The sequence below is a fragment of the Mesocricetus auratus genome, unplaced genomic scaffold (assembly GCF_017639785.1).
Source record: "Mesocricetus auratus isolate SY011 unplaced genomic scaffold, BCM_Maur_2.0 Super-Scaffold_100707, whole genome shotgun sequence".
Taxonomy (NCBI): domain Eukaryota; kingdom Metazoa; phylum Chordata; class Mammalia; order Rodentia; family Cricetidae; genus Mesocricetus; species Mesocricetus auratus.
The window spans coordinates 7116741-7129772 of NW_024429269.1; positions in this window are offsets into that span (position 1 = coordinate 7116741).

A 13032-nucleotide genomic window follows, 5' to 3' on the forward strand; every position below is an offset into this window, starting at 1 on the left:
CAGTTTGGAGAAAACACAGCTGAGCAGAGCTTCTTCCCCAAGGCAAGAGGACTGCGAGGAACAAGAGCACAGCAGACCTGGAGGAGACATTCGGGAGCCTCCACCTTTCTGACCAGGCCATTCCTGACATTTGTTTATCCTATGCTCAGTAATCATTTTAATGTTTCCAGAGGCTCAGTCAAAATCACACACACACACAGACACACTCTATGTTATGTCAGTGTCTTGGGTTTTTTTGGTTTTGTGTGTGTGTGTGTGTGTGTCTGTGTGTGTGTGTGTCTGTGTGTGTGTGTAGGGTCTTGTAAGAACAACTCAGTCTCTTCTGCTCTCTGAAAAAAAAACATGTAGTTCCAAGCACACTTGTAATGACGGCCATTTAAGGGAGGTGAGTTTGTTCAGGGATAGGAGGGACCTCCATAGCAACAGCAGCCAACAATGCAGACTAAGCTCTTTGGAGTGACTCATTACTTCTCAACCCTACCCCATAAAAGGATTGCCTCAAGAATCTGATTTTATGTCTAAATTACCACATAAATGTAAACATATACTCTTTAACACATACTAGGTTTACAGTTACATAAAACTGGTAAAAACTACTATTCCCTAAAGACATTCCTTCTTAATATTTCAAGGTCTTGTCTTTGGACACCATCTTTGGAATGGAAACCACTTAAGAAATAGATGGTGATTTTTATGGTAAGCAGGGGCACTGCAGAAGAAACTCTCTGTAGAGCCTTTTTTATTCTCTCTCTGTCTGGTATTTCAAGACAGGGTTTCTCTGTTTATCCTTGGCTGTCCTGGAACTCTGTAGACTAGGCTGGTCTCGAACTCACAGAGATCCACCTGCCTCTGCCTCCTAAGTTCTGGGACTAAAAGCGTACACCACCACTGCCTGGCAATGTGGTTTCTTAGTAATGGTACTCTGTTTTACTTATTTAATGGTTTTTCAGATTTGTAATCAGGACCTAGAGCATACTACTCAAACTCTCTACTTCTCTTCTGTATTACTTAATAAACTGTAAGATTTCCAAGGGAACTACTTTCTTGTGTGCCTTAGGAAGTAATGAACATGAAACAAAGTTTTCAAACTATACTGACTTTTGGGGCCAGCACTAGCTCACTGAAATTTCTGAGAAGAAACTACCACTGTCCACACAACACACACATTTGTGCACTGTTTCAGCTGGACCTTTTCTACAGGAGTTGGCGTTGACCAATGCTGTACTAGGATGGAAGTTTGCGCCCTTGGGAGACATTTAGCAATGCCTATGTTCAGTTTGTTCAGTTGTCAGGACTGGAAGATGACGAGGTGCTATGACAACCTGCTGAGTAGAAGCACAGATGAGCTAACCATCTCACAGTGCACAGCAGGATGCCTTCAGAACAGTCACCCAACACCTGGACATGTCCTGAAATGAGTTACCTGTTGAGCCAAGCAATCACGTGGACAGACTGTATCCCCACACCCATCTTCCCCGAACCCTTGACCCCCTTTTTTGTTTTTGTTTTTTCAAGACAGGTTTTCTCTGTGTAAAATCCTGACTGTCTGGGAACTTGCTTTGTAGATGAGGCTGGCCTCGAACTCCCAAGCCTGTGCCTCCCAAGTGCTGGGATTAAAGGCCTGTGCCACCCTTTTTGATGCCTGGTCTCTATGCTCTGAGAGTCTTCCTGTCCCAGTCTTCTGCTCTTGCATGAAAATTTTTCTCTGAAGCTTCAAGGTGGGGCCATAAGCATTTTAGGTCAGCTGATTTAAGAATCACCTTAACAAAGAAAAATTACACTCCCCCTCAAGAATTAATTAAAACTTTTCCAGAGGGTTGAAACTCAGGTAAAAAATGTACAGAGATTAACTATGGCAGGAAGCCTATTTGAAAGCCAGGTGCTTTTGGTTTACCTGTAATGAGTGCCCTAAATGGATGCAGCTCTGAAGGAGAAATGGTAGTATCTTCTTGATTTACTTGCACACTGACTTCTTTTAAAGCAGTCTGGAGTGGCAGTATACAGAAGACTATTTCCTACTCAGAAGTCTGGCTGCTCCTTTGTTCTTCTAATTAATCCAAGATTTCATTCAGAGCTACACTTCTTCCTTGACAGGGAACGCTTCCAGGGTTGCTTCAATGACTACTTTCTGTTACAATTTCATGCCTTCAAAGGTTAGGCAGACTTAATCTGAATAGTTGGTTTGTTTAATCAAAATCATAACCACATCATCTTTTCAAGCAAGCACCTCCCCAATTTACAATGTTCCAATACACATAGAAAGGCAAAGAATGGAAAAATGAACCTATAAGCCAAGGATTGCTCTCACTGCCAGAAGCCAGGAAGGAAGCCTTTCCAGCCTGAGAATGAAAGAGACCAGCACAGAGAACACCTCCACTTGACTTCTCTGGTTCAGTGTTTTGACAGCTTAGGAAATTATACACATGTTGGTACTTCTGATGTGTCACAAAACATTCTCTAAAGTAGCTATTGGTTGGTCACTGATATGGTAGAAAGGTGACATCAAAATACAGCGACAGTCACTCATGTTTTACAATCACCGTGACTGGCACTTGAGATAATTCCAAATTTAAATTTAACCACACAGAAAATAAAGCTAAACACTTATTTTCAGAAATATTTTTCTTTAATATTTTATCATATGTGATAGCAGCTTTTTTATTGGTTACAAAACATAAGCCCATATACAAAATTAGGAAAACTCTTAGATGCCTCTTTTGAAAGAACATTTTAGTTGTTTTTAAAGTGAGTTAAAAAATAAAAACAATGCAATTTAAAGACACTGTCTTGAAAACTTAAAAGTGCAGCAGTTAATGACCAAATAGTTTTAGAGATAGCTCTGCTTCATTTTTGCCCAAGTCACTCTACCTGTACGTTTAAATAAAGACAAGCTGCTACGTCATAATTCTGGATACTGCTGTGCCCAAGTTCTGAACCCCCAAATCACCAAGAGACCAGACCCGACGCAAAAGCAAAGAGTCTTTGATAATTTAATGCACTAACTGTATTAACTCAGTTCCTCCATCTGTCCACCATATTGGGTGGAGTGAGAAGGATCTGGAGTGAACAAAGGGCAGAAAATTTATTGGGGTAGAGCAAAGAACCTGGAGCTTTGCTGTGTAAGCACAGTGCTTGACTCAGGGAGTCATCAGCAACAAGAGGCTGGTGGCAATGACACACGTTTCCATTCGGCACCAAATAAGAACAGTACTTACGTCACCTCAGAGTGAGTGCATGTGTTAAGGGGCCATAATGAAAACGCTGTCACTCGGCCTCCTTAACTTTAGACACAACCAGGTGTTACTTGGTACCAACTTGGCTTCCATTCTTATCATGGGAAACACCAGCCCCTGAGTTACTGCACATACATCACACGGGACAGGAAAGTGGTAACTGGCCGCAGCAGGTGGTAAAGTGCTATGGGCAACTGCTGAGGGCTTAGACACAGCACTTGTGCATCAGGCAATAGTGGGCACCTACTACTGAGCGCATCCTTCTGTCACGGGACAGTGGATGCCTACTGTTTTGTTCTGAGTCATTGTAGAGGGTGCCTAATTTACCTGTATCATGTGACAGTGGGCACCTTCTGTTTTCTTTGTGTTTTCATGGGTACCTACTACTTCTTGGGTTAATATTATACAAAATGTATTTGAAAACAGAAGTCTAGTATTGTGGTTTGAAGGTCTGACACTTTCATAGTTCTTTATGTGAATGCAAGGTAGATGCCTAGGGTTTTCTTTTGTGTGATTTTTTTATTATACTAAGCACCTACTATTTTCTTCTTAACACATCACAGGGGATTCCCAATGTTTTCTTCTGCATCCTATTATAGTAGTGCCTGCTATATTCTGTGAATGTGTACTCTGCATATGATACCTGGGCACCTACTGTTCTCTTGTGTGCACTAGGAAGACTGCTTCAGTTCCTTGTGGTTATGGTCCTGCTGTCAGCTGTGTGAGTCCATTTCCAATATCAGGGTAATCACAGGTGATCAGTTGAAGTATACTGTCAGTCATGATATAGAAACTATAACTGGAAAGGCATGATGTCCAAGCAAGTCACTATGTCTTAAGTATTACAAAATCAATGCAGATGCAAAAAGAGAAGCCCATGGACCACCTAATCACACTCAAACACCAAAGGAGTAAGAGCAGGAATTCAAGCAGCATCCTGGAAGCAGGAACTCAATCTGAGGCCACAGAGAGAACTGATTACTGACTTGCTCCTCATGGCACATTTAGCCTGCTTTCTTATACCACCCAGGACCACTTTTCCAGAGATGGCACCACCCATAGTAAGCAGGGCCCTCCCCCACAAACCATAAATAAAGAAAGTGTCCCTTAGTCATGCCCACAGGCTAATCCAATAGAAGTAATTGCTTAATTGAGGAGTCTTCTCAGGTGACTCTAGTTTGTCAAGTTAACAAAAGCTATAATCATTATTGAAACAGTAGCATTATATCTATTAGAATGACTACCATAAAACAAGAAAGCATCACATATGTTTGTGACAGTGTGGAGAAACTGTAGCTCTTTTATAATATTGGTGAAATGTAAATTAGTACACATATTACAATTAAAAGTATGAGGTTTCCTCAGAAAGTTAAAATCAGAATATCCATATGATCCTGCAATCCCACTACCGGGTCCATATTCCTAGAACCAAGATCTGTGTGCTGAGGTGACTCCAGCATCCCATGTCTACTGGATTTAGTCACAAAAACCTAAGTACAGAACCAACAGAAGATACATAGCTTCTTATGAGTTGACCGTGAAAATACAGTGTGCATAAATACGATGGATTTTTCTTTAGCCACAAAAATGACAAAAGCCTGTAGCTTGTGACAAAACAGATGGTATTGTGCATGACAATGTTAAGTGAGATAAGCCAGGCATGGAAAGTCAAGCATCATTTGTGTAGCATAAAGAGCTGGGCAGTGATGGAGCCTACAATCCCAGCACTCAGGAGGCAGAGGCAAGCAGATCTCTGTAAGTTTGAGACTATTCTGGTCTACAAAGTTAGCTCCAGAAAAGACAGAGCTAAATAGTAAGACCCTGTCTAACAAAAAATAAAAAGATTTTTCAAAGAAGTTGAGAATGGAATGTTGGTTTCCAGAGTCTGGGAAAGTTGCGGCAGGGAGGGATGGAGAGAGAGAGAGGTGCTAGGTTATAGTTAGGAGAAACATTTTTTTTTAGTGAAAAGACAAGGAGGGCAGGAAAAGTCCTGTCTGCCCCCAGGGGAACAGGTGAATGTGGCGGCATAAGTGAGAGGGGTGGGGGTGTGTGTCTGATTTTTAAAGGGGTCCTTTTCACCTGGAATGCAGACTATGCAACCAGGTGACAGGGCAGGCCAGCATAATGCCTGAATCCTTATAACAGTGAAGGTCTTCATTATCCTCCAGGTGGTGAGAATCCTCCCTAGGGTTGGGAAGCAGTGCTCAGTATCTGCTCCCCTGATTGGTGACTGGAGCATCGTGATTACTTCATATTCACCAAATGAGGCTGGTGTTTTTACTTCCGTGTAACTTAATGTCTTCCAAGTAAGTTTACTGGTCTCTGTAACACCAAACATGAGTCCATTACAACCATTTCCTCTTTCCTCAGGTATTATTAGCTCACCAAGCCACCAACGCCTTAGTCCTGCTTCTTCAGTTCTGCTTTTGCTTCAACATTTCTTCCATGTGTTTCTTCCTCTTCTCATAAAACCATTGGGAGACCTGTTTGTCATGCTAAGTTGAAACGACAATGAATAACAGTCTTGCACGGCGGGGCTTCTTAACTTAAGAAGCATCCATGAGGGATTTGCTGACTTGCTTCTTGGGACACAGCTCCTCATTTTTCTGCTTTGCTTGCATCTTTCTCTTCTCTTTCTTCCCTGCTCTCTTCCTCTGTTGTCCTTTCTTCGTGCTTCTACTGCTGAATTGTCCTGGGTGTTGTCTCTGGTAGCATGTCCTTAGTTTTTTTTTTTAAGGAGTTCTTCTTGCCTCCACCTCTGAGTGTTGGAATCACAGGGGTGATAGCAGCTTGGTGTCCCCAGTGCTGGAGGTTGAACCCAGGGCCTTGTGCCTGTTAGAGAAGCACTCTGCTTGCAGAGCTATATCCCAAACTCCATCTTTGCAACTTTGTGACTTTCTTTTGGTCCATGATGTGAGCAGCTTTCACATCAGATCTTCTCTTTAAATCCTCACCACCACCAGGTTTCAACAGAGAAAAGTCATGAAAGAGAAAAAAAAGTATATTGTTACTGATGAAACATATTTAAAGCTCTTAGGAGAAATGAATTTCCTGTTTCTTTGACTATCTCTCAGGAGATAGAGAGATGGCTCCGAGGTTAAGAGCATTGGCTACTCTTACAGAGGACCTGGGTTCAGTTCCCAGTATCCACATGGCAGCTCACAACTGTCTGAAACAATGTCTTATGGTCTCTCTCACAATAAGTTAAAAATAATCTTCATTGTCAACTTGATTGGATTTGGAATCACCTAGGAGATACACCTTTGGGTGAGGGTGTTTCTAGACAAATTTAGCTGAGAGAATATTCACACTGAATATAAGTGGTAGTATCCCATGAACTTATATCTTGGACTGAACAGAGGAGGGAGGACCAACTCAGCATCAGTAGTCATCCCTCACCTCCTCTAATTACTGAGTACAGTGGTTGACCAGTTGTCTTTGTTACTGCTGTCATGTCTTCTCCACAATGATAGACTATACTGCTTCAAACTGTGAGCTGAAATAAACCCTTCCTTACTTGAGTTGCTTTTGGTCTGATATTTTGTCAGAGCAACAAGCAAGTTATTACCTGCAGTTTTAAACTGTATAATATGTTTCAAAAGAACTAGAATATAGCATCTGGAATGAGGTCACCAAACATAAGCAGTATATATTTAAGATAATAGATATACTAATTGTCCTGATTTCATGTATAGTCATATTGAAATATTATACCATACCCTGTAACTATTTCAAAATGTATTAATCAAAATGTTTTCTAATGACAATTTACTAGAGTTATTAGATATTTTCCTTATTAATATTTTTATACATTACATTCATACTAAAATATTTTAAATAGTGATTACATAAAATGAATTTTACTGTCAATTCATCATAATACTTAATAAAGTGTTTTTTAGTTTTTTTCTTTTTCTTCTTATAAATGCTTCATGTACATCCGTCACCCTAAAGTCTGACTGACTTAGATGTTTTGAGGGAGATGGAGAGAAGTCTAGAATGCTTTATGAAGCCACCAATTACTGCCTTGTCCTTGCACATCTTGGGTCTCAGAACCCTGACTCAGGGCAATGAGGTAATGAAGAAAGGAAAGACACATGGTCACAGAAAAGCTGGTACTGGGTCTTTGGGCTCTCTGATGGAGAAGTCACAACATCCCAAAAGCTCAGTGTGTCTGTGACATACAGTTGGAGGGGGGCAGGTTTATGGCATACAGCTGGACACTGAGGCAGGGTCATCACACACAGATAAACAGGAGTGGTCATACACTGCTGAAAAGGGAATCCCTCAGTAGGAGCAGTCAGTAGCAGGAAGAGAAAGCTACGGTGGACAAGGGCAGAGAGAGACATAAATACACACATGCTCACTTTCTTGGCTCAGCTAAATTTCTCTACTCTAATGTGGTTCAGGAACCCTGCCTAGGCGATGGTCCCACCCACAGTGGGCAGAGTCTTCCCACATCATTTAATAAAGACAATACCCCAGAAACATGTTCACAGGCCAGCAAATCATGGACAACTCTGTTTCTGTTGTTTTATTTTTTCACTGTTTTGGAGGGCCTGCCACCCAGCTCCCAAATAAATCACACAGGGACTTATTATTACTTATGAATGCCTGGTCTTAGCTTGATCTATTTCCAGCCAGCATTTATTAACTTAAACTGTTCTTTCTATCTTTTGGCTCTCGACTTTTATATTTATCTATTACTTTCTTTACTTCTTACTCCATGGCTTGCTGTGTAGCTGGTGTCTGGCCCTTAGGGTCCTCATCTCCTTTTCTTGTTCATCAATCTTCTCTTCACAGATTTCTCCTCCTATTTAATTCTTTCTGCCTGCCAGCTGTGCCTATCCTTTCTCTTGCCTTGCTATTGGATGTTCAGCTCTTTATTAAACCAATCAGGTGTTTTAAACAGGCAAGGCAACATAGCTTCACAGAGTTAAACAGATGTAACATAAAAGAATGCAACCAATCTTTGTGTCAATAAACAAATATTCCACAGAATAAATGGATGTTACACATCTTAAAATAATATTCCTCAACACAACTCCTCATTGACACTGTCTTCCCAAGAGATTCTAGGTTGTGTCAAATTGACAATTGAAGCCAACCATCACAGAGACCATAGTGGAAGAAAACATTCTCAAGACAACAGGCAGAAACAATTGTGTCAGAGGCGTGACTATGTGACTTTGCATCATTTGTAGGGAACAGAACTTAGAACTCTATTAAGTGACTTGTGAGCAGCAATTCTTATTTTTGGCTGGCAGTCAGGATCTCAGGGAAAGCATGGAGGGTAACCATGAAAATGAAATTTACACAAAGCAGGTTAAGGAAGAAATTGATCAGAACGGTTCCTGAACAAAGGAACATCTAAAATGCCTCCTCCACTGGCCATGCACATCCTCTCCTCTATGAGCTGACTTAGCTCACCCTTTCATGTTTAACTCTAACCTTTAAAAGACCCTTTATGAAATATTCATTTATCTTTTATGTGTGTGAGTATCCTGTCCGTAAGACTATGTGTGTACTATATGCATATGGTGCCTGTGGAGGCCAGAAGTGTGTGTCAGATCCCCTGGAATCAGAGTCACAGACTGTTGTGCCAACATTTGGACATCTTGAATGTGCAAGAGCAGCCAGTGCTCCTAACCAGTGAGTTGTCTTCTCTCCAGCCCCACCTTTAAAAGAACTTTTATCGCTGTGTGTCAGTCCTACAGCAGACATAATCAATTCAGTTCATGGTCATTTTTACCCAGCAGCCATTGTCTCCTTCTAAGAAGTGCAAGGATTCCCACGCAGCCTACTGTGACTAACAGTGTCCCACTTATGCCACCTCCCAAGTGCCCCTCACCCCATCCCCTTAACAGTCTTCAGAATTTTTTCTCAAAGGGTCTTTTACACTGAACTTGGGTGCTATAGGAATCGTGACCACGTAAGTGTGGTGCCTCAAAGATGGTGGTGACACAAGGATGCCCCAGCACGGGGAAAGAGATGGGTGGCAATGGGAACTGAGGGGAGGTGACAGAGTGGCTTCAGACTGTGCTGTCTGCAATCCTGCAAGCCTGAGTCACCACTCCATAAACTCCGTGTATTTTCATCACCTCTCTCACTTCCTTCCAAACTTACCCCCCTTTCCTAGCAGATTCTGGCATAGAACAAAGACCACCTGAGACATCCAACCTCATGGACCTAACAACTATTGGATTCTTAGACAATCTGTCAACAGACGTCATTGTTGGAGTAGAAAGACCACAGCCTGTACACCACTGTAATAAATCGTGTGTGTGTGTGTGTGTGTGTGTGTGTGTGTGTGTGTGTGAGAGAGAGAGAGAGAGAGAGAGAGAGAGAGAGAGAGAGAGAGAGAGAGAGAGAGAGAGAGAGAGAGAGAGAGGGAGAATGAGAACCCTGACTAATACGGCATGCTATGGTATATAATAAACAAGGCAAAGGCAGCATGTGAGACAGGCGGGCAATGTGAGCAGAGATGAGACCTCAAATAACAATAACAAAAGAAACACTGGGGACAAAAGAGCTGTCACAGACATGAAGAGTGATGTGATAGACTCATCTACACACAGGGCATGGCTGAAGGAAGGAGTGTTGACCTTGAGTACATGCTCATGGAAATCTCCAAATTGACTGAGAGAGAGGGGATAGAAAGACCAGAAATAGACCACATGAACCCAGTATGCAGGACTTTTACAAAGGAGCGAAGCAACACAAGGGAGCTAAGTTTAATTCTTAGCAAATGTCACTGGGACAACTGAACATCTGCAAAGCAGGAAAAAAAGAATTTAGTCACAGACTTTATATTCTTCACAAAATTAACTCAAAATAGATCATGAATCCAAAGCTATAAAATTCTTAGAAGATAATGTGATAGAAAATCCAGACAACCTCTGGTTTGATAGTGAACTTTTAGACATAACATCAAAGGCACATAAAACTTACATTTGTGTCTCCACAAAGGTGGCTGAAAGGATGAGAAATAATGAGCCATTTGTAAAAACATCTGCAGATTGTTGATAGGAGTGTGCAACATGCAACTCTAAATAATCAACAATAAGAAACAGACACACACTGAAAATTGGGACAAAGATTGTAACAAAAATAAACAAAATATACAGAAAGCATGGGGAAGGATACACTACATCACATCTTAATGCAAATCAGAGAAGCTGTGTTAGGAGGCAACACTGTCTGCAACACATTAGGAAGGACAGAGTGGGAACGTGGACAGCACCAAACACAACCAGGATGTTCAGCGACGGAAGCATTCACTCATGGAGTGCAAATGGCAAATAGGGCAGCCACCGTGGAGGATGGTTTACCAGATTCCTATAACATTAAACGTTGTCTCACACAATACAACCTAGCAACCATGCTCCTTAGCATGTACCTTGGAGAGTTGAAAACTTACATCTGCATCAAAACCTACACATGAATATTTATTCATGACAGCTTTATTCATAATCAACAAAACTTGGACGCAATCAATATTCATTCTATGTCTGAGTATTCACACTGTGGTATACACAGACAATGGAATATTACTCAGCACTGAAAAGGCAGGAGCTATGAAACTATAGTACTTATTCTCTTATGACTGTGACAAAAAAAATCTGACAGACAGCACCCAAAGGAGTAAAATTTCTTGTAGCTTACAGTTTGAGGGTATACAGTTCGTTCTATTCAGGGAGGCATGCTGACAGATGGGAAAAGCTTAAGGTGGCAGGAGCTTGCTCACTTCTGGACAGATCAGGAAACAAAGAAAATAGGTATTCCAGTGCTCAACTGGATTTCTCATTTTCCTTACTTATCCCATGGGACCCCAGTCCACGGGATGTCAACTCTCATATTCAGGGCAGGTCTCCTTCCCTCAGTTCTCACCATCTGGAAGCATCCTTACAGACACACCCAGTAAGGAGACTCACTAACAACTTAGTAGATTTTAGATCCTGTCAGGTTGACACTGAAGATTATCCATCAGAGGAGAGGCAGGCATAGAGGACCATAGTGCACATTGCTAAGTGAAACAAGCCGCTCTGAAGAGGCTTGTGGTATGGAATTCCAGTTCTGGCATTCTGATCAAGCAAAACTTCCTGGGGGCAGAGAGGAGGGCTCAGGGAGCCCAGAAGACTGCTAGGGCTGTAAAACCGTTGGTTGTGTTATACAGGTCACTTTGTGTTTTTCAAAGCCCACAGCATGCACAGCAGAAGGGAAGATCTCCAGTGTGCGCTGTGGGCTGTGGGTGATGTGAAACCCAGGTTCACGGACTGAGATGCTGGTGGGGCTCTGGTGAAGACGTGGGCAATGCGGAAGGCTCTGCGTGTCTAAAGAAGGGGTGTGCAGAACAGCTCTGCGTCTTCTGGCCAGCTGTGTTATGAACCCCAAACTGCTCTAAAATGCAGTCTTGAGGAAAGAAGTGGACAAGCAAGGGTGATGCAGGCAGGAGGCGCCAGTGCAGGGGCAGGGATGCTCACCACCAAACAGATTGCAGCACAGAGAGGGAGCAGCTGGAGAGGGGCAGAGGGAGCTGCAAGCTGAGTCGTGAAGAATGCTGGAGTCACCCTCAGAGACGCACCAAAGCCTGCCTGCAGTCCCACCAGACATTCTGCTGTTTCTCCTTAATCAATCCTTGTTCTTTAAGTCTTCTAGTTGTTCTAAGGGTCAGCCAGGGTCATCAGCCACCTCTGTGAAACATTGCTGTCCATGGGAAAGAGCAGGCTTTATCCCTGAGACCCCCTGAGGTGACAAAGCAAAGGGACTGCCTCTGTCAGGGAAAACTGTCACCTCTCCTAGGAGTCCCTGTCCTGGAGAATGGCTCCTGCCCTCAGCTATTTTTAGTTTTATGCCGGGAAGAATATGTTATGGTCTAACTGTGGTTTTCTCCGCGACCCAATTCTTTGCATTTGCCTGCATTCGCCTCTTTCCTAGCCGTGTCCCTTCCTGTCTGACGGGTGTTTCCTGCTGCAGGCAGCGTCCTGTGGACAGATGGACTCTCCGTGTGGCTCCCCATCTGCCACCTCCTGAGCGTGCTGCTGTCAGCTCTTGAATCTCATGCTCAGTTCTGTGTCACACATGGCCATTCAGACTCCACACTGCAGGATGTACCCTTGCCCTGTGAAGGGCATCGGATGCCACCATGGGAACCTGTCGCAGGAGCTTCCGCTGTCCTTGGACACAAACTGTGTCCTTGGACAATGTGTGTCCATTTTAATCTTGTTTTCCTGTTGCTTTTGAATGGTTTCTGGAAGTCAGCTCCTTGGAGTTAGTTCTCTCCTGCCACCTCTGAAGAAAGGACTCAGGTTGTCACGCCGGTGAACAGAGCCTTTATTAGCCGAACCATCTTGCTGTCTCCAACTCCAATAATCATAACATACACAAATTTAAAGCTGGAATAATACAAAAGAATCCTATCTAGCACCTAATCTTAATTTTATTTAGAGGAGGGGGGTGAGAAATGGGCAACTTGGGCTTAATTTTAATATTTCTAAAGTAATCTTTGTCCTTTTATTTTAAGATTTATATTGTATTAGGTATCATAAGTCATCTAGAGCTTAACTGAAGTGTGTGAAAGGCTGTGTTTAGATTTTATGCAAATACGTCATCGTTAGACACAAAGGACTGTGCCATCAATGTTGAGGGGTCTGAATTCTACAAGGGTTTTCCTGATGAGCCACCTCCCTGTGGAAGAGTCTAAGGCAGGGAAAACTGTGTGGGAATGCACCTTTTACCCCAAGGTCATGTCCATAATAATGAATTTTTTCCACAAAACATCATTCGTCCACCCAAATGC